We start from the raw sequence: 22,216 nt of genomic DNA, 5'->3' as shown, positions 1-22,216 counted from the left end.
TCTTTAGTCCGAACTGCGGTTTGAAAAGGGGAAAAAGTTTTATTTATTACGCATTATTATTTTGTGTACTATTATTTTTATTTAATAATTATTATTTTAACTATTATTATTTATTTATTGTTATTACAATGCAGTATTTTTTCATACTGTCGATTGTACGGTTATACTGGAGGCCTATTTTGATTTATTGTGTGTTCACGTTTGCTTTTTCATGCTGTACAGTACGTACTGTATTGTCGGCATGAATCACCGCTGTCGAGCGTCATGAAAAAACTGTGGCCTTCTAGAATTTACGAAGATAACTACGGTGATACACAAAAAGCGGAAATTCAAAACGTGCATAATTTGGTTAGAACTATAAATCCAAATGTTGAAATTTCACAGACAGATGTTACGGAATGGATTACAGGTAGAACCGAAAGTGAATTCGAAATCAAATCAGACGCTGAAATTATAAATATGAGGCTACAGAATGAATTAGCAGACGATGATGACGATAAAGAATTTGAAGAAAAAAAAAGTAAAACATGAAGAGGCAGTTGATAGTTTTAATATGTGTATAGAATGGGCTAATCAGAATGATACGCCATTCCACAAAATTATATTGCTAATGCAGCTCCGAGAAGAAGCATTCGAAAATAGTTTAGCTTCCAAGAAGCAAAAGAAAATCAATGATTTTTTTACAAAGAAATAAAAAAACTTTTTTTTGTATTATTTTTTGAAACTTTTTTTGTGTTATATACAAGAAAATGATATTTTTTTACGCAAATTAAGTTACGTACTGAACTATGCAGTTTTATTAAATCAGAATCCTCAACAAAACAGGTACATACAAACTAAATTTTTTACCAAAATAAACTTTTATTATTTTCTAAGTTTTATGTTACAGTACAGTAGCTTTTTTTCTATCAGCCACTTCATTTATTTACAGAGTTAAATTGATGTACCTTTAGAATCTGATTGTTTTTGTCTTAAACGCTAGTTACTATTGCCTCTTGGGGAAAAATTCGCTAATCCGAACTTTCGCTAATCTAAACGAGCGCGGTTTTTATTAGTTCAGATTAGCGAGATACCACTGTAGTAGGCTTATATACCTTTTAGCTGTATCCTATTAACTTCGTTTAACCTCCTAATGCAATCATTCCTTCTTAGACTTTTCGAATTTCTTTAAATCTTGCCTTTTCCAATCCAACTTTCTTTATTAGAAAGCGCTCATCACTGGAGACAAAATCCACAACTTCTTTCCTTTTCCAACTAAGCAGATTAAACAGGTAGAGATGCTGAGACATTCGCAATCACCAATGATCTTTCTACCAGATAAATCCAACCAGCTCTTCAGATCTCTAACTCACGCGTGATCTTTCAAAGTATAGCATGGGACGCTGTTTACCTTCTTGGAAGTTCAGACTGCAATCTCCGTGGGAAAAAGAAACCAAGATTGGTTTCTTTTTCCCACGGAGCAGCATCCACACACCCATTTTCATTCATGTGGTCTTTCGTTATAAGAATGCCAAGTCTTCGTCACACTACGCCGTTTTTTTTCTTGGTTGGATTATTGTTTACGGTCTTCTGATCCAAGCATTTCGCGCTGAACGTATGACTGAAGCAATATTTATTGCTAGGGAAATATTTATTTCCCAACTACATTCCTTTTATTTTTCCTTTTATTTTCTAAGAAATGTGCCAAGGCTATACGAGATAAGGATCAAGAATAACCACAGTTGACCTGCATATTAATCTCCAGCTTCCTTTTCCAGCCTATTTTCTGACTGTTAAAATGTAACTAATGGGGATTAACAAGGTCTTAGCATCTACCTTTGGAATGTTGACTTCAGATTAACCTCTGAAAAAAAAAAAAAAAAACAGTGTTTCATGCGTATCGCTTCAAGAGACTTAAAGAAACAATGGTAAGGATTGCTCGTCAAGAAAATGAAGGCGCGTTCATTTTGCTGTGTTCTTCGGCCTGTTTGCCTGTTTTGTGGAATGAAAAACCCAGTTTTTTTTAATTGAATAGATGAACATTGATATACAAAATAAGAATTACGAGAGTTATAAAATTAAGATAAAAAAGTTCTTAATTTTTCATGAAACTTGTTTTAAACAGGAGGGAGAAATATTCCTTTTTTATGGTCATTTTTGAGCTGAAATTGATTATTCTGGGATGTTTGGTGATCTCAGATAGAGAAAAATTACTTTATGTGATATGAATGATCTAAACTGATTTTGTCAAGTCCAAAAGTAAGTCAAGATGGCAATCCTGTTTTTCTCATTCTTGATAAAGCAGTTTTCACCAATCTCTGTCTAACGTTGCTTCCACCTGTTTTTTTATTTTTCACCCTTTCGCTGCAACATTACCGATAGACAGACTAAAAACTCCCATACTCAAATACCGCACTTATTCTTAACTTAATAAAAGTGTATGATGTTTAAGTTGGATGTTTGATGCGTGCATGATGTTTGACTTGATAAAGTCATTAACTTTATGCAATCAAAGTTAATGACGTGATAAAGAAAATAAATAAAAAAAAGTTAGTGAACTTCATCCTCAATGGGTACTTGTAATTTTATTGAAAAAAATTCCTTTTAATTTAATTGGTTAACGATTTCTGTTGCAAATTAGTCTTTATTTTTATATGATAAAAACGTTAGAAGGCAGAAGTAGTATGTTATGGTATATCTAGGTGGCGCTTATACCAGCCTACACAAACTACTGTATATGCAACTAGCATATAAGCTTGGTACACGTTTTCAGCGAGGGAGTCAGCTGGGACATATCGTGTCATTACAGCTTCAGGTTGGGTTTGGGAGTATCTTTCAAGACTGAAAAGTCCCTTTTTTTGACTACTCCCAAATCAAATACTGGTTGATCTCGATTAGTGCGAATGGATCCCATGAAGGAGTCGCATTATTCCATTTCGCACCATTCGAACTTAGGTGTGAATTATGGTAACGGATTTCAGCTTGACGGAAATAGGCAATGAAAAATTTTAAACATACGTTTTTCTATTTATTAACGAAATATTACAGTAAAGGGTAAAACTAAGATACTTTATCATTTTAGTTTATTGTTCAGAAAGTCACGGAGTAGTCAGAGAGAGCAAAAAAAAAAAAAAAAAATCTAAATATCATTTAGGGATTTTTTTAGGGAATATCATTCCCTACAAAAATATTTCAGCAGCGAACACTGTTTGTTGTTTCTTAGTTTTGGAAAGCATCCTTACCAGAAATAAACCGGTTTCATCCAGGTTAAATATTTGTTGATCAGCGTATCGACCATTTCGATTATTTTTTTAAACCTCGGGATCTTTAGATGCTGCGTCGTCATTTTCACTTCTAAACATTTTGAGCTGAACTCGATTTTTAACCGATCAAAAAACCAACACGTTTCTTCTACTTCCTAATTTTTTTTTCTTTCATTCTCTTAAACAAATTTAAAGCTTTTGTCTGAATGGCTGTTCTGCTAAGGTGAAGGCGTTTTTGATTACAATCCCCCAATCCACACACTTAAAAGACGCTCTGTTTCTATCATTATAACTCGCCTATTCCTTGTGGATGTTTGCAAATCACAAAAAGCTGATGCAACCTTACGTTTTTCTTTTAAAACCCTGCGTGTGTTTAAAATATTCCGTACGTAGATCCAGGCACTCCGACATCTCGTTCCTTTCGTTCAATCACATCAAATTTTTGCATCAAATGTCATAACAAGCCTCTCGATATGACACTAGCCATATCTTCCAAGTGACACTGTGACCAACGTAACTGGAACTGGTGTATGAATAAAGGGCGATGAATTGGGTACTCAGGGCAGTGCAGAATATCTTGCAAATACAGTCGTGGGATTAGATGGGATATTATCCCATGTATTACGAGAATGTGCAAAGGAATTGAGATTACGTCTCACTAGGATGTTTAATTTAAGTCTCAGGTAAAGCCCTAAGAGAGTGGAAAGAGTGCAAAATAGTTCGTTGCACAAGGGAGGTTCTAAGACTGCGGTAGCAAATTATATACCAATCAGTATCTTGGGAGTGGTGGCAAAGGTGTAGGAAAAGTTGGACATAGATGGAATTCAGGAATGTGCGAATAAGAATAAGTACTCCTATGGAAGGCAGCTTGGCTTTGTGAAGGGTCGGTCAGGTTTCAGTGATTTACTAATTTTTTTTTTTTTTTTTTATAATAGAGTCACGACTGAATCGGATCAAGGGAATGACTACTCAGCGATATTACTGATATCGCTGAGTAGTCATTCACAAATGCCTTCACTAGTATGCTATCAAATGCCTTCATGAAGGCATTTGATAGCATACTACACGGAACTCTGTTACGCAAATTAGAACAAATGGGGATGATATGAAACTGATGATATGGACACAAGAGCGGCTGCTGGACAAATATCAAAAAGTGGTCCATGGAAGGGCAGAATCAAGGCTGATGAGTAGTGGTGTGCCGCAAGATTCAGTGCTGGATCCACAACTGTTTAATTTGTACATAAATGATACAGGAAATAATTTGAAGGAAATTATTCAGCTGTTCGCTTAATATATAGTTATAATAATAGTTAAAGCAATGTGAAGAGCTTGCAGCTGCTTGTTCAACGTGGAGAAGTGTAAAGTTTTGGATTTTAAGGATGTACATTTATGAAAATATACTCCAGGAAACTGATGAAACTAAAGAGATTTTTTTTGGGGGGGAGGGTTGATAGAGACTTGCAGTTCAGCGAGCATATTGCTAAGGTGGCCAAAGTACCCAAGATAGTTCACAGAATTCTTTGGCTGGTTATTGAAGAAACAAGCAGAGACAGGAGAGCTGTCAGGCCTGGACACTTGGATTTATTGGGGATGAGGAAGTAGGACAGGATCAACTGACGATGATAAATGTGGTAAGTGGTTTGTGGAATACTCTCTATGACGATGGATTTAGAGTTTGTTGGTTGAAGAAGGTTGGTAGGCGGAAAAGAGGGGATTTGATAGAAACGTTTAAGTTATTTAAAGGATTGTACAGGACTGATGCAGAGGAAATGTTTCAGCACTTGACTGGGAGGGGGGGGGAATTGAGTAAGACTCGTTAGCAAGGACGTGTGTGTGAAGATTAGATTTTATCGCTTGGAGAGTAGTGAATGAATGAAAGAGAGTGCAATGGGTTACCAAAGTCAGTTGTGAGCGCCTTGTGTGTAAATGGGTTCAAGGAGAGGTACGATAGATATAGTGTGGATACTTTGGATCTCCCACGATGAATCTTCGGACTCCATGGAGGTACCCGTGCAATAGTAATAGTAGTAATAATAACATCCAAACCATTCTTTGATCAGATAGCCTTGTTAACTTTAATGTTAACAAAACTCAATCACATTTTTATTTACGATAAAAAATCTCTTCTCACTCTTCAATAATAATAACAAGTTCTTTAAAAAGGAGACTTCTCTTCTTGACAACTTCAGGTTACTTTTAATAATATCAATTCATAGTTTTTACTTGAGAAAGAAACTGTTTTTTTTTTTTTGCTCGAATCTCCAAATCTTGATTAAATTGTAAACCTAACTTAATTTCAAAAAATTTAGATCACAGAGCTGCTAACACACACACACACACACACACACACGTCATAAATAAGTGTCAGGACATCATTCATATCAGTGTAAACTACATGTGATGACAGGAACAGACATCTCGATATGTCTCTTCCTGTCATCACAAGTGATTTTAACTGATAATCTAGTAAGCAAATAGAAATCTCTAGAATCGGCTGTATATCAAAAACGCATGCAGAACTTTGCTGTTGCAAGTGGATAACACTTGTCTTGAAGACTTCGAAAGAAGTGTATTTACAGGACGCATATTAATGGTACAGGCTACCCTGCCTAGCGTAGAGCGTTGGAAGTCAAGTCTCTGACACGAAGTGACAAATCTCTTTCATACTCTTTCACTCAGGTGCAGGTATTGGGATGCCTACTTGAAGAGAGAGATCGTACTTGAGTGCATCATCCTAACTGTGAGTTTTAATGGCTGAGATGTAATGGTACTGATATCGAACCTTTAATATCTGGAAGTATAGCTAACACTTCTGGATACCACAATACTTCCTACACTGTGACAGTTTTACCGAATGCATTATGTCAAGTACGATAGGGTACGATTTTACTGACATAGATGGCAGTAAAACTCCTCAAGTTTTACTGCCATCTATGTCACAAATCGTACCCTATAGCACTATGTCAGTTAAGTACCCTATCGTACTATGTCAGTAAGTCGTTCATGTATCATTTTGCTGGATGCACTGGCATGCAAGCACACTTCGTGTGCTTCCATGCCAGTGCATCCAGCAAAATGATACATGAACGACTGTTCATGATGAAAGAAGAACGGGTCATATTATTGTCGACTCATCATAAACTTCTGAAGAGTCCACTTGGGATTGAAAGCATGATCAGGGACAAAGGAGGGTTCACACGCCATCGGATTCTTCTCTAAAATATAGTGCTTTCCCAATATTTATTTTGGTACAACGTATATAGCCTCGGAACAAATATAAGGATTTTCAAATTCTTCCAGAAAAGAGTGTTCGAAAAAAAAAAACTGATAGTAACATAACTTTGACTTGTCGTGCTGGCTTGCAATTTTGCAATTGCAAAAGCACTTACATTTACCTACTGAAAGATGATGTCTCAATGGAAACAAGAATTTCGGCTACTTAATAAGTATTAGATTAGTATTAGGGTGCGTAATATCAAATATTAAATTTAGGAATATTAAATTAGTATTGAGGTAATTAGAAAATTAATATATTATTAAATTTAGCATTAGATGAGCGTAATATAAGTTGCTCACGTATTCTGGATAGGCATTCTGTTTTGATATAAACGTACCAACCTAAATCAGCCCAATGTACAGATATTCAAATCTGAGGTAAACGTTTCTTTATTTTCTTCAAAATTTTGCGTTTAAAAATTGTTAGATCTAAAACAAAACTTCTAAATTACAATAGTGGAAATACAGCATCCTGTTTAACAAGTTCTGCTTATAGGAAGGCTTCATAAACAGGCGACTCATGCAGTAGTTCGGAACCTTGAGTGACCAAGCACACAGTAATTCAATATACATCGCAGTTTAAAACGATCGCCAAATGACCTGAGAAAAGTAGGTCACTGATGAGAATAAAACTTGATGAAAGGAGGGAGGGAGGGGTCATATAAGAAGAATCTCGAAAGAGGGTTTCTTTTCTCGATGTATGTGTTCTGGAGGAGTGTCATGTTGTCTAAAGCCCGACTTCGATGTTTATTGTGAAAATTTTCTTACAAAATTTGATGACTCAGCTGTTCTATAACGTATGTTGAAATTATTCAAATAAATGTAAAAGAAAAAAAACGTTAATAATTATTATTAACGTTATTTTTTTTAATTTAATTATTAACTAAAATTATTTGAATTTGAAAAAATTGAAAGGGAAACTGTTCTTCCACACAGCCGTACTTAGCTGTTAATAGAAGACAACCTTCTTGTGTGTTACCCGATTCGAGGGAGGAACTGTGCTCGCTTCAGGTGCCGATACCTGTTATTATGACTCTTACACGCTGGGCCTCGAGGCCACATCTTGAACTGGTCCGTGTGGCATCAGCTGGCGAAGGTATTCGGATCTCATAAAAAGGGGGGGGGGGGCTGCAGAAGTAGAACCTGTTTATATTTGATCGCTACGACCTACCGTGTGATCACGGACTTCAGGAAGTTGTCGAGTCATCCTTCCTCGTTTGTATTCAACGCAGCGAATGAATTTTGAACGTTTATCTGTGCGTTTGTTTTCTTTGTCTCGTGATAGTTCTTGGTAAAACATTTTATGATAATTATTGTTTGCATTCTTTTTTTTGTTGTTGTTGATTAGCCATTCTTTCAGAAGTGAAGCGGCCAATTTTCATAACAGGTCCTTACTGGCATTTTTACCAAATACGAGCCAATTACATGCCTGTTTGGAGCTCTGTGAATTAATTACTTTGTTTCCCATATTTCGTGCATTGATTGCGGTGGGATTCTTTTGTTTTAAGCATTTTATTGCGATACCACAACACATGTGATGACGTAGATGAGCAGCTTGTTGCATACTATTTCACACGATGACTAGTCGATATGGCATCGACTTGTTAATCTTGAGACTTTTGACGCTGATTTCTCTCTCTCTCTCTCAGTCACTCACACACAGTCATTGATTTCAGAAGTATACAAGAAAATATCAGGCTCTAGGCAGAACAAGTTGGGCTCCTTCACCATCAAATTCCTAAACTAACCATATTAGAGCGTAATTTACTTCAATAAATTAAGCTGCAACACTACTTGGATAAAATTCTTCAATAAATTCTAAATTAAATTCTAATAAAATTTAAATTCTTCAATAAAAGAATTTAGAGTGATAAAAGTTTATCACTTGTTTGGAATATTTGCCGAGGCATACTAATGCCAGACCTTGCATAGTATGATGATGCAAAGATAGGCAGGGTGATCAGGAATGCCGCTGATATGCAGTACTTGCAGAATGATTTGAATAGGCTGGAATTGTAGGCATGGGGAAATGGATGCCAGTTCAATGGGAGTAAATGTAAAATCATTCACTTCGGCGTGATTAGATATCCAATGTCGTTGTTATGTTTGTGGGATTAGGCCAGAAGAAGCTGATGAGGCTAGGGATCTTGGAGTGCTAATAGATAGAAAGTTGAAGTTCAGGGGCCATGTAGAAAAGATTGCAAATACAACTCTAAAGATAATTGCAATGCTGAAACGATCGTTGACATGTAAAGATAAGAATGTTATTTTGACTCTTTACAAGGCCTTGATAAGACCTCATTTGGACTATTGCGCGTAGGTCTGGTCTCCTGGATCCCGTTGTGATTTTGATATATTGGAGAGTGTTAAAAATACAATCAGGATCATGAAGACTGATTGAGAATTTGTAGACCGCAGACACTAGCAAACAGGAGAAAGAAGAGTGATATGATTGAGACTTACAAAGTTCTAAAAGGGTCACACAGGATTTCAGTTGATGGAATTTTTAAATTTATGAAGAATGCGGAAAGAACGAGAGGGCATCCTTGGAAGCTGAGAATGAAGGCCGCCAAGAAGGGTGTGAGGGCTAGATTTTTCTCTCAGAGGGTGGTGCGTGATTGGAATGGATTGCCATTGGACGTTGTGAGTGCAAACAGTGTGAATGAATTCAAGAATAAGTATGATAGCTGGTGTGTATGTGTGTGTGTGTGTGTGTGTGTGTGTAGCATGTGGCCTACTTCGATGAGTGTCTGACTCCCTGGAGGTCTCTCTTAATAATAATAATGATCAGCTGCGATTATTAATATAATACAGTGCGATCATATATTAATAACTTACAGGCAAATCTGCCCAGAAGACATACGTAATTAACGAAGAAAATACTTTCAATGACAACAAATGGGCGTAGTGTGTAGATGGGATTTATGTAGTGTATTAATGGGCGGCAGATGGCGTGATACGGATGGTGGAATATGTAAATTGTGGATAAAGTAGTGTAGAAGGGAGGGGAAGTGCCTTTCAGCAATAAGTCCTTTCCTTGGATGTCACGTAATAATTAACATTACATTAATATTTTTCGACATTATCTATTCACATCGACATTATCTATATCATCTATTCACATAATGAGACAATATCTGATTTGGTAAATAAGACATTCATTAAAATCAGATTACATTATTAATATAATCCAATCAGTTATGTATAAAATAATCCAATGTATGTAATCACCTGATCATATATATAATAGTGTAATAATCTAATCACGTAATGAAGAAGTTTATACAAGAATCTATAATATAATGAGAGGTCATCGCCTGCCTGATTGACCGAGTGAACAACTTATCTGTTCTCCAACTAATAGGTTCTTGATGCGGACTGTTTATGCTTGAACATCCTTGCTGATCCTCCTAATTTACGCTCAGGCATAGACCTACGCATTTTACCGTGTAGACATTCGGAACCGAAATCCTACGGAATAGGTCGGTTACTCCTTATTCCTGGAGGTATCCTATGACTGTAGAGGCGTGTGTTCATGGGCCGGTTTGCCTGAAAAAACCCAGATAAACTGGAGGGGAAAAAACCTTGCTGCCCAAGACCGGCTAACTTGGCTAAGGAAGATCCTTAAGCTCCTCACGTCGGCGACGGGAATCGAACCCAGGACACTCCTTCCTCAGGCATAGGGTTGCGAAGCGCAAAGCCACTCGGCTAACCGCGCGGACCCTTGCTGATATGAGCTCAACTAAAGAAACGAATGAATAATCATTTTAAATAAATTCGACAAAGCAATATCTACACTTTTACGAATAATATAATTTCAGGTATATTTTTTTCCCATTTGATATTTTTCGGAAGTAATAATTAAGAAACGCTTTTATTTTTCCATCCTGCCAAAACTATTTGAGGTTTGCCGCTGCACATCTTTTCAAATTCTAACCTTCAGATGCTAAGTGGTCGCGATCAGTTGCATCAAGCAGACCTCACTTGTGTTTATTTTGAATGGATCAAATTCATTGCGAAGTCTCTTAATGCACTAGATGCTCTTTTAGTAATTTTATTTTTGAAGTTTTCAGACATTTTTTTTTTCTTCTGCAAGTAAATTTGTGCAAAAATAAGTAAAACAGTTATTATATTATAAAATAACTGTCGGTTTGCAGGAAGGCTTAAATTTAGATCATCACTTAAATGTAAAAAGCATTTTATCTGGAGAATAATTTATTTTAAAAAAATCCTCAAGTTCTCATCTGAGGTGTTTAGGATTCTCTCTTTAGGATTTTCGGATCCCCTTCTCTTATGGGTTTTCTGTATTACAATATTCTTTTATTTAAAAATATTTTTCATCTGTATAATTTTACTGATTCGCGATGTTTTGAAGTGGGGAGCTCCGGAACTTGACCTTTCTTTTATGCATTAATGCCGCTGTCATCTATACCCACAACATTCACATCAACAATCAATTTTAAGTTCAAGATAATACACTAAGTAAAAGGATGTGAATAGGTATTGCGTTCTCACTGTTCTGTTATAGTCTCCAGTAGCTGCAGGACGATAGATAGTATACACGCAGTAAAAATGTTGAAAACCAAAATATCTGAAGATTTATTTATTAATTTTTACAACAGAGATAAGGAGTAGTTTATTTTGGAAAACCGAACTATACTTCGATACACGTCTTGTAGAATCTTAAACAAGGCAATGTTGAAGAAGGCGGGGTGAGGCACGTCATATAACCACACTGTTCCATTTCCAATTCTACTTGCAAGGGCATTACTATCACTATTTAAACAACAAGGCCTATTAATAGAGTTCCCACGAAATACGGGATATGCTCTTCCAACCATTTCCGTTTCCTACCTTTGTATATTCAACTCAATCGTGACTTCTTGGCCTTCATCGACCACTTTATATTGTACTGTGAACTGATTGACGGAGGTCATATTTATGTTGACCAGTTTGTGGTAGCAACTAAATAAACAATCAGCGGTGTTAACTTGTTTAGAACTGTTATCGCGGCAGCTAAGGTTATGAGAACTAAATGCATTACGATTGCCAGTTGTCTGTATTCTCAAGCCGGTTTGTTTGGGTGGGTTGGGGTGGAAGAATCTGAGTTGCATGGCATTCAGATTCCGTCTGTGGCAGACGAGATCTGAACTCGAGAAAAACCAAGGAAATAGATGCGTCATCAGAAAAAAAAAAAAAAAAAGAAATATGCAAACAGAAACTTTCTGCCAACAGCGAGGGTTACTGAAAGCAGGGTTACGCCCCCCACTTTTCTGCGAGAAATATCCATTGCGAGAATGCTACGAAATGAGATGCACGCGAACCAACATTATTGTGGAATCTGTTCGAGATTAGCAGAAACCTTTTCAAAATCTTTATCACCTTTCCTGTCCACACGCATGCATTCCTTTTAAAAGACGGACTATTCATTCCCTTCTGAGAAGATGGGGGGGGGGAATCAAGTGGTTGCTTTAGTCAAGGTGTTAGAGATTAGGATCCAGCACTAGCGCGAACACCATCGCCACTCGTGGTTCGTGTGAAGAGCAAATTACAGCACTCGAAGCCGTAAGCTGTATCAGAGTGTTATAAAGGGGAAACAGTACTTCACAAAAATCCTCCACGCTTCGTTCCGCAGAACCTTAATATTACTTGCGTCAACCGGCAGAGATGCTACACACACACTAAACTAAACAAGAAGGCTCTTTTCGCTATGTCGCTGAAACAGCATATCTCTTGGGGGGTTTGGAAACTTAAAGAGGCTGTTGGTAACATAAGATTTCTTTTGGTTGTTGTTATTGAAATAAGATGAGCTGCTTCAAATATGTAGTGCGATCATTTGATCCTCAGAAGACTGAAAAAATGAAATTCTGTAACAGTTAAACCCGAGATGGAGTCATAGGCTACACCTCCAGCTTATAATATGCACAGTAGACCATACGGGTTTTGCCACATATTATGAATTCATATATTATTATGTTATTATGAATTCATACAAAACTACATCCTTGACTTATTTCATAATTTTCATATACAAAAAATTAAAGGGTTTATTACTAAATTTTAAAAACTCTGGAAATGTTTTTTAACTGCTATTTTCTAATTATTTTTAAGTAGTATATTATAGTTTATAATATATTTTATTTAAATTCTTTCCAAATAAGGAATAAAATGGCTCTTGGTTGTAACATTTAAATTACGACATTATTTAAATATTACCACCATTTATATGTACTAATAGTAAATTATTGCACAACAATTTAGTAATTTATAGGAATAACTAAGTAATCTATGATAGAAATAACAGATAAAAAAAAGTGCATTGATGTACGTTCCCTTGTATTAAATAATAAGCCAAGTGAGATGAAATATTCAATGAAGAAAAGATTACAATTTTTTTTGAACTGTGAGACATATTGCCACTGTAGTTCGCTCATCAATGAGTTAAACATCACTGTTATTTAATTAATAGCCATTTAAAAAGTAGATGAAGCAATTTTGAATATACAGGGTGGCCCACAAGTCACGGAGGGGTTCAAAATGCGAACTCATAACTCATAATAATCCTCAGAAAAAAGAATAAAATAATTAATAATAAAAAAATATTATTCGTGGCAATTCATGTATATTATGCTTTGAATTATGATCGATAAATAAATGAAAAATCAAAAGTTAAATTCTTAAAAAGACGAATTTCAGTTACCCACCTGTAGTTTGTCAAGTCTTTCTTCGATTTTTTTGAGAAATCTTTTCTCCCTTTAATTCCTTTTGAATTTTAATATGCAAATATTATTTCCGTTACTAGAATAAATACACTCTTTATGGTTGTCAGGAGCTTGTTCTACTGACCTGAACTTCGCTCAAGCGAGCTCGCGTTGCATGGCACGCGATGTTGCAACTGGGAATTGAAACAACGAGATCTCAGTGGAATGGCTGGAATGTTATTTTTTTCTCCCGGGTGTTTTGCAGGCCATTACATTTATATGCGCAATAAATTATATTTAATTAAAATATTGCTTATGGCAATTATGTCTAATTTTTCTGTTTTAGTTGCATTGCAAACTACCCTCTTAAATAAATATTCAGCTCGTTTAGTAACGAAGAAATTAATTTTGGATTCGCCTACGCAGCCAAGTGTTATGTAATATTCATATAACTAAAGTGGTCGGTAAGTAAACTTAATATAAACCGTGAATTTATACCATTTTATTAATTTTGATTATTTATATCATTTTATTAATGAATAATATGTTTTTAACGTAACATATTAAAATGTTTCAGAATCAGTTAATAAACGAAGGGTGAATTTCATGGTTGCGATATTATTATTTTTTGATAAAATTTAATGTTATTGAATTTTATTATATATATTAATTTTTAAAATGTTTGTTTGATGTGAAATATATTATATATATATATAATATTACAATTATCCATAACAATATTTTCTCTCTATTTTTTTTTTTTTCAAGAAATCGTTTCAGTTCTAACTAGTAGAAAGGGTTTGCAAGAAAAAAAATTCTCAGGATACTTTTTGACAAGTAAGTAATTTTATTAAATGGTAAAACTGACAACAACAAAATATATTTTATTATTTATTTATTATTTCAATTTATTTGGCAAAGGAAGTGAATAAGATCAAGAAAAAAAAAAAAGAATGTTTAAAAAGGTGAAGCGAACTTTTGGGACTTCTCTCTAAATAGAATTGCAATGGTGGGAATACTTGTAGACACATCTCGACTGCTTGTGTACCGAGGTTGTCTTGGCAATTGAAAAATGTTCATATTAATTCGGGGGGGGGGGAGTTAAAATTATTTTCTATCGCTTCTAAGTCGTCATAATGATCTACCATTGCTAGCTGCCAAGTTGGAAGGGAAAATGACGTCCTACAGAAATTAAGCAACAAGCCCGAAGTTGAAGCCAAAATCTTCAAGTCACGCGTGCAATATCTCCAGTTTCATGTGCACCTCCAGCAACCGTTCCCATGACTACGCGTTTCCACGGAAATAGAGAAGCCAAGTTGTAGACCAGAGCCGTGGTTTGGGAAATAACAGCACCGCCTGTTTACCAGCTTATTTCGAAAGAAGTCTTTCATTTCGTGAAGCTTTATATTAGGCTGCTTGGTGGCTTAGATAATAGGCCTATTTTTAAACCTTAATTATTTGAACAGCATGCACTATTCAGTCAACACAGTTGTGTGTGTGTGTGTGTGTGTTTACTTTGCAATGGATATGATTGGTTCGGAGTTAACTTATAATTATCATTTTGGTCAACAGAAAATGCTGCGTGGACCGTAGCAGTATATTCTATGCTACGGTCAACGCAGCATAGAATATACTGTATATTCTATGCAGTATATTCTATGCCGGCAATAGATCTCTTTGTATTATTATTATTGTGGTGTCATTATTATGGACGTGCAATATGTGGGGATTATACGTAATTTCACGCATACAATAAAGTTTGAATAAGGAATCAAATGCGATATCGCTCTGAATAAATAAATATGCTATTGTAAACTAAGCTTGAGATTGGGCTACAATATTTACTCTTTTACCCTCTAATTACAGGTTTTTTTGGATGATATCCAAATTGCTCTCCCCTTCTTCCTTTTCGCAAACAAGTAATGAGCAAGGTCACTGCTAATGCCAAAATGGGTGATGAATTGATACAGATTCAAGGCTTTTTTTTTCTTTATTCCCCCCAGCCCTCCCCCGCTTCTTTGGGCAAAGAAAGGAAGAATAATAAAGATCTTCCCTCTCTCTCTCTCCTGTTCTTCCCGAATGTGTATAATATTAGTTGACTTCCGACCCTAATCGTATAAAGTACTGTCCGAAATTGTTAACATACTGCTTAGTAGTTAAACTTGACTATAATAACGGTCTACAGAGTCTCCCTCTGGTGTGCTATTAATTGAGCATCGCGGTTTTATTATTATTATTATTATTATTATTATTATTATTACCGATGCTTGAAGATAAAATATATTCTGATTGAATTGTGAGGATTCGAACAATAGAAAAGGAAAAATGTTCTTTTTCATCTTTCAGATTCTCATATTTCTGAAAAAAATATCTTCGTATTCATTCTTGAAAATACAACACGCTAAATCGCAGGGCAAGTGAATGAATTTTTAGACGCTGTTGCGCAACAAGTATTAAAAAGAACAGCGAATACGTGAATTTTTTATGTCATATTCGTGACGCTCTTTGATCGAGATTATAAAATAAATACAAGATGGAAAATAAATTCAGAAAATATTTATTTACAAGTTATATGTTTAGAATGTTATGCTCAACACGGGCTAGTTACATATTACATGGTTTTCATCTCGTGGTGTGAAATTACCCATTCGGTTTGGTCGAGGTCGGAATTGGCATAAAAGAGCTATATTTGGTTTCCAGAGCAGGGTTCGCTGATTATCTTTTAGCTCTTTAATTTGTTCATTCTCACCTCTTTGATTTATGCAGATGATGTACTTTTAAATAAATCCAGTGTAGGTCCACAGAATTCTCCAACTAAATTGAATCAGAGCTGCAGCAAATGTGATATGGAAATCAGCAGTAAAAAGACACAAAATTGGCAGACACGTGGAAAACTTCAGTTCTATCATGAATGAGTAACCTATAAAACAAAATAAAGCATTTTATCTATTTAGTCCCTTTTTGTTTTTGATGATAGCAAGTGAAATCTGGAAATAGATGATAGAATAAACAAAGTTGGTACGATGAGAAGCCAGTTAAAATATTATTAAAATAAATAAAAATGAAAGATAAATAAATTGTAAACTGAATTTATTTTAAAAACTGTAACTATACTTTTTAATATTTTTTTATTTTTTATTTTTCATAAAAGAAAATAAATTAGTATCAGTTGATATATCCAAATCCCAAAACAAGCTTCTGGAGGTCTTAAGAGTTCGGCCGTTTCGGATGCATCCCATCCACTGCATCTTCCCTCTGATAACAGTCTGTATTAGTATTATTGTATAATAATAGGAAGTAACTTTCCCTAATTTATCGTTCGCTAACCCCGCTGGTGATGGGGGGGGGGGGGAACTCTTGATTCCGCTGAGTTCGCGTTGCTCCATTTTACACGTTCGTACTTCTCTGCACAGGCTTGTTGCCATTTGTGCGTCCCACTGTGTTTATTTATTTATTTATTTAGCTTTTTGGTGAAGAGCATCGAGAGACACGGTAAACAAGGTTTCTGCTGCATGATGTGCTACTGTTTGTTCGTTTTTACATTAAACGAGAGTCATTGTGATGAAGATTTGCGCAAAATTATTTTTTTAATACAACGGGGACAACATAACTGATTAAATATTTCTCAGATTTGGATTTAATTCATATGTATATTAATATAAGTATTATTTTTTCTTTTTAGTTGTAAATTTGCTTTAATACACGAAATAAATGTATGCTGTGCGAAAGAGCACAAGGTACAAAAACCAACCTGCACGCGATATGAAAAGCCCCCAACTCATCAGTCATTATTCGCCTAGTTATTTTGCACGATGGAACTAGACAAAAAGATCCGTCCACGAGACTTTGCGAACGATGTTTGTATTTCTACAAAACCTATTCAGTCTTTCTGAACGTTTCTCTAGAAATGTTTGATTAATGAGACACCAGCAGGGGAAAAAAATGTGGAGATCTACTTAAAGCCACTAGAGTTTCTGCATCTGTAAGTGACAATCACGTGATTGTATAGCTTGAAAAATATATCATTTTCGTATTATCATGCCATAAAATCCACCATTAAAAGTAACGACCCTTACCAATGACGTCATAATTCTAATGACGCAACTTTTAAGCAAACAAAAATAAATTTTAGCAAAAAACACAAAAAGACATAACTTTTGTGGCTGGATGGGCCCCAATCCCTTGGATTATAATCCCTTCATCTCTATGAAAAAATGGCTTAAATTAATGAGAATTTATCGAGCACCTGGCTCACCCATTTTAGGGCAGTGTGGGAGCGTCTGTACCGATGAACAGAGCCGCTTTCGGACGCTTGTGTTTCCATCTATCGTTTTCATCGTAGTTAGATGACTCTCGAATGAGTTGATTGGGACGACTAGCTGCTTTGGTGAAATGTATAATGGCAGTATCACGGAGAAACATGTGAATATCAGGAATGGCAGCGTCTCGGTGGAGGAGCGTATTCCTGACAAACCACGGAGCATTGAATATCATACGGAGACATTTGTTCTGGATGACCTGTAGCTTTTTTGATGTTGCCAGGGGAGGTAACCCATATTGACTTATGACCCATGTAGACCCATATTGACTTATGGATCACCAACCCAAGTCGGTGATCCATAAGTCAATGTGGGTCTAATGATTGCTTTGCAGATTCGTAGTTTGTTTTTGGTGCTGACACGGCTTCTTCGGTTGAGAAGAGAGTAAAGTTACATAATTGCAGAGTTTGACTTGTTGCAGGCATAATCGATGTGAGAATTAAAGTTGAGACGGTTATCTAGTTGAATACCTAGATATTTGGTGCTGGATTTCCATGGGATGGCTGTGTTGAAAAGTTGACTTCTCCGTAGTGGGATGTCTTCCGTCTTGTGAAGAGAATGGCAGTACTTTTGTCGGCATTCACAGATATTCTCCATTTCCTGAGCCAATTTTCTAGGTTTGTTGCTGCGGTTTTTAAGCGCTGCGTAGCTAAGTTCGGTCCGAGAGATCTACTCAGAATTGCCATGTCGTCCGCATAGCAAGCTGTGGTGGTTGATGTCGTGCCAGGGACGTCAGCAACGGAGATGTTAAAAAGCGGCGGAGAGAGCAGCGAGCCTTGAGGAACACCTGCAGTGATTCTTTTCGAAGAGGATTTGAGTCCTCTCAACTTGACCTGAAATTTCCGGTTTTTTAGAAAGGAGTCAATAAGTTTGGTAAGGTATAGTGAAACGTTGGCTGTAAACAACTTATAGATGAGGCCTTTGTGCCAAACCTTATCAAACGCTTTTGCAACATCTAGAAAAATAGCTCCTGTGTGTTGTCGCCAGTTGAATCCAGTTGTGATGAATTCTATTCACCTGTGAACTTGTTGTACGGTACTGTGCCCGGTTCGAAACCCAAACTGCTCTTTCAGAATTATGTTGTTTTTGTTCACCACATCTTGAAGTCGATTGAGGATGATTTTTTCCGCAATTTTCCCCAAGCATTTAAGGAGACTGATGGGTCTGTCACTTTGCGATAATTGAGGTGCTTTTCCTGGCTTATGGATGAGGATTATGTCTGCTTGTTTCCATCGGACTGGAAAATAATTTAATCTGAGTATTGCATTTATAATGGCTACCAAATGCATGACAGCTTTGTGAGGAAGGGCCTTGATTGTTTTGTTGGTTATTTCATCTGGGCCAGGGGCTTTTTTGTTGTTAAGCTTCCTAATGATTGAGTAGACCTCTTTAGGCGAGGTGAGACAGATATTTTCACGGCTGCAAGGCTGCCGTGACGCAGTACGGACTCGACGGTGAATTTTCTTTATGAAGACCAAATCCGCATGCGCATAATTAGGACTGCACTGAAGTTGAAGAGCGTCAGCGAGAGCTTCTGCCTTTTCATCGTCCCTATAAACTATACCTCTTTCTCCCTGAATGGGCTGGATATTAGAACGATCTGTACGGAGAGCTTTTGCCAATTTCCATAAAGAGTTATCTTCATCTTTCAGGGAACAAAGTTTTCTTTCCCATTGCTGATTTCTGTAGTCTTTTAGTACATAACGAAGTAAGTTTGATGCTCTATTCAGCTCTTGGCGGTCTTGAGGATATAGCGTGTTATGAAAGCGGCGTCTGATTTTGTTTTTGTTTCTGATTAGAGCAAGGATTTCTTCTGGAAGTAGGTTTACTTGAGCTGGGGTGGAAATAGAAGCAGCTGCGGCTAAGCCAGTTTGAATTTTGCTTTCTAAGTTGTTGATTGCTGTGTCAATTTCTTCACGGGAGGAAATGTTTGGTAATGAATCTATGATAGTGTTGATTTTAGCCTTGAATTTTGTGAAATTAGTAAATGACTGACTGGGAATGAGTTCCGGATCCTCTCCCCGTTTTAGAAGTAGTGGGTTGTGGTCCGAAATGATGTCGTTAACCACTTGCAGCTGGAATTGATGAGATGTGTTTTTGAATATAGCTATATCTAATACATCGGGCCTTCCGTGTGTTCCATAGTGTGCTGGTTCAATCGGTCCTGCGATGATAATATTTCTCAGCTTAGCAAAATTGTGAAGGATTTTTCCGTTGTAATTGGCACACCTGCTATTCTATAAGGGATGCTTTGAATTTAGATCTCCTGCCACTATTGTTGCTTCCGTAGTGTCAAGCAGTTGAGAAAGATCAGAGGATAGCAGAGTTTTGCCTGGAGGGTTATACACTGAATATATTTTTTAAATGCCTGCATTAATGGTGTGAATTTCTGTGCCAGTTTGTTTGTTTCTTGCGGATGTTTTTCTTGATAAAGATTGCAGTATCTCCACCTCTGGCATTGGGCCTGTCATTTCTGATTAAAGAGTAATTCCTCAGCTCGAGATTATCACAGGGACGTAAATGAGTCTCACTGATTAATAGGATATCAATTTTGAAATGATTAGCAAATTCTTGAAGTTCTATAATGTTGTTACTGAGCCCATTATCGTTCCAAAATGCGACCTGTATGGAATTTATTGTGATCGCCGGATTATCCATTAATGATTGAGAATATGACTTGGGTATTTTTAAGAAATCTGTTTGTATCAGCCTGATTGGGATTTGATTTGCTAAAATCTGTTAGCATTTCTCCTGAAGTGGCGGAGAGCATCACAGCGGAGTTTTGACTGCTTGGTATAGTTTCTGCTGATTTGGTGTGTGAGGAAACCACTGAGGCGTACGATCTGTTACTTGTAGAAGCTCGCAAAGGGTTTTCTGGTGTAAGAGGTGTAGCATACTTCTGAGTTGATGGGACTCCTGTTTCTCTAGCTTTAGACATATTAGATGGATGGAATGAGCAGCCTTTGTAATTCGCCGGATGCGGCCCACCGCAATTTGCGCATTTGGAGGGAGCAGTGCTGGTTTTTTTGAGAAGTGCGTTAAATGTGATTGCCTCCACATTTAACGCACTGGTACTCTGCTCTACAAAGCTTCTGCGCATGCCCATACTTCTGGCAGCAGTGGCATTGACCTGCAGATGTCTTCCTTCTGAGAGGCTCTGTCTTAATCACTAGGTTGCAGACAATTTTTAGGTCATAAATTTCTCCGTGGTCTTTACTAATTTCAACTAAAACTAGGGGCATGGGACGTTTGTCTGCACGGTACATGCGCGAAACTTTTATAGGTTTTAAGCCTTGTGACTTGAGGTCAGCGGCTATCTCCTCTAATGAGACCTCTTATGACTACTTTTAAGTTTTTCTTGCTTTTTAGCTGGAATGTATGATATGGAATTTTCAACTCGTCCATAAACGGGCTGTAACGATGTGTCCAACGCTGCTATCCTATCTTTGGGCTGAACCTCTGTTTCCGCTGTTGTTTCAGGTTCTGTAGCCGGAGACTCCTTCTTACGCTTCTTTCTACTGACCACTTGATAGTCTGTAGAGTCATCTGAGTCCACTAGGAGATGGTCGTTAGCTGGCGACATAATCTCCCTGGTGCTATCTTGAGAAGTGCTGGAAAGTGGATCAAGGGGTTGGTAGTCCTCTGATTCGACTTCAATAATCTGGTGGATCTCTACCCTACCGGGCCATTTGGAGTTAAGGAGGTATCCAACATGTTTGAAAACTGCAAGGAGTTCCTTAAAGTTTAAGTCATCATATGGGGTATTCATGATTATGCCTAATCTGTAGTTTGAAGGGCGTTTCGCATGGAACAGGACCTGCCTTGTCTCTTCCTACTACCGAGTGTAGACCGATAGTGAAAATCTCCTTTTTAAAGTTGGAAGACAACTGCCAGACACTGGGCAGGGAACAGGAGAGGGCCCGAGAAAGTTTCAATGAGATAAAATCTTACCTTGCACAAAATATGACTGCAAGAACGCTGTGTTGAAGATTACTTATCTGCCTGACACCTTGAAAAGCTCAATCATTGCAAAAAAAAAAAAAAAAAAAAACCAAACTCTCGACTACCGTAATCCGAAAAAAATCTCAGTCGAACATTTTTGAGAATTCGTAATCCACTAACCCAAAACACAATAGTCCTTATATAAGGACTGGCTTAAAGGGGAGAAGCAAGAACGCTTTTCATCTTCCCCGTTATCTGTAGAGGACAGTGTAGGGATAAGGTGTTATGTTATTGAGTTATTAAAGCTCTTATCATGGCAGGAGGTAACAGCAATAGCCGAGCTTCAGTTAGAATTTCAGTGACTACAACATTGCCATCAATTACCCTCCAAGGTAGGGTATTAATCACCGCATCTCACGGTCGATCAATCCTTATAAGGACTGGCTTAAAGGAGCGAAGCAAGAATGCTTTTCATCTTCCGCGTTATCTGTAGAGGACAGTGTAGGGATAAGGTGTTATGTTATTGAGTTATTAAAGCTCTGATCATGGCAGGAGGGTAATAGCAATAGCCGAGCCTCAGTTAGAACTTCATTGTCTACAGCATTGCCATCCATTACCCTCCAAGGATATTAATCACCGCTTCTCACGGTCGATTCTCACGTCATTTCCCCAAAACACAATAGACAATTGACATTTATGACTTAAGGGGTGAAGCGAAAAGCTTTTCATATTC

At 36.8% G+C, this 22,216-nt stretch overlaps 1 protein-coding gene across 3 annotated transcripts in view; it reads left to right on the top strand.

The window, feature by feature from the left end:
* Eaat2 (Excitatory amino acid transporter 2) overlaps window positions 1-22,216 on the top strand; it is a 153,692-nt gene that overhangs the window by 26,775 nt on the left and 104,701 nt on the right. For 2 of the 3 annotated variants that reach the window (XM_090407515.1, XM_090407517.1), the window contains exon 2: window positions 13,991-14,059. The gene's annotated coding sequence lies outside the window, so the exon portion shown is untranslated. Of the gene's footprint in view, window positions 1-13,532; window positions 13,687-13,990; window positions 14,060-22,216 lie in introns of those variants that run through there. The other variant, XM_090407516.1, reaches the window with a different exon arrangement.

This window comes from Typopeltis vanoorti, chromosome 17 (assembly GCF_054136105.1).
Source record: "Typopeltis vanoorti isolate ZY-2024b chromosome 17, IOZ_Tvanoo_1.0, whole genome shotgun sequence".
NCBI classification, from domain to species: Eukaryota; Metazoa; Arthropoda; class Arachnida; order Uropygi; family Thelyphonidae; genus Typopeltis; species Typopeltis vanoorti.
Note: the sequence above shows the minus strand (reverse complement) of the source record. Positions and strands in the feature narration are given on the sequence as shown.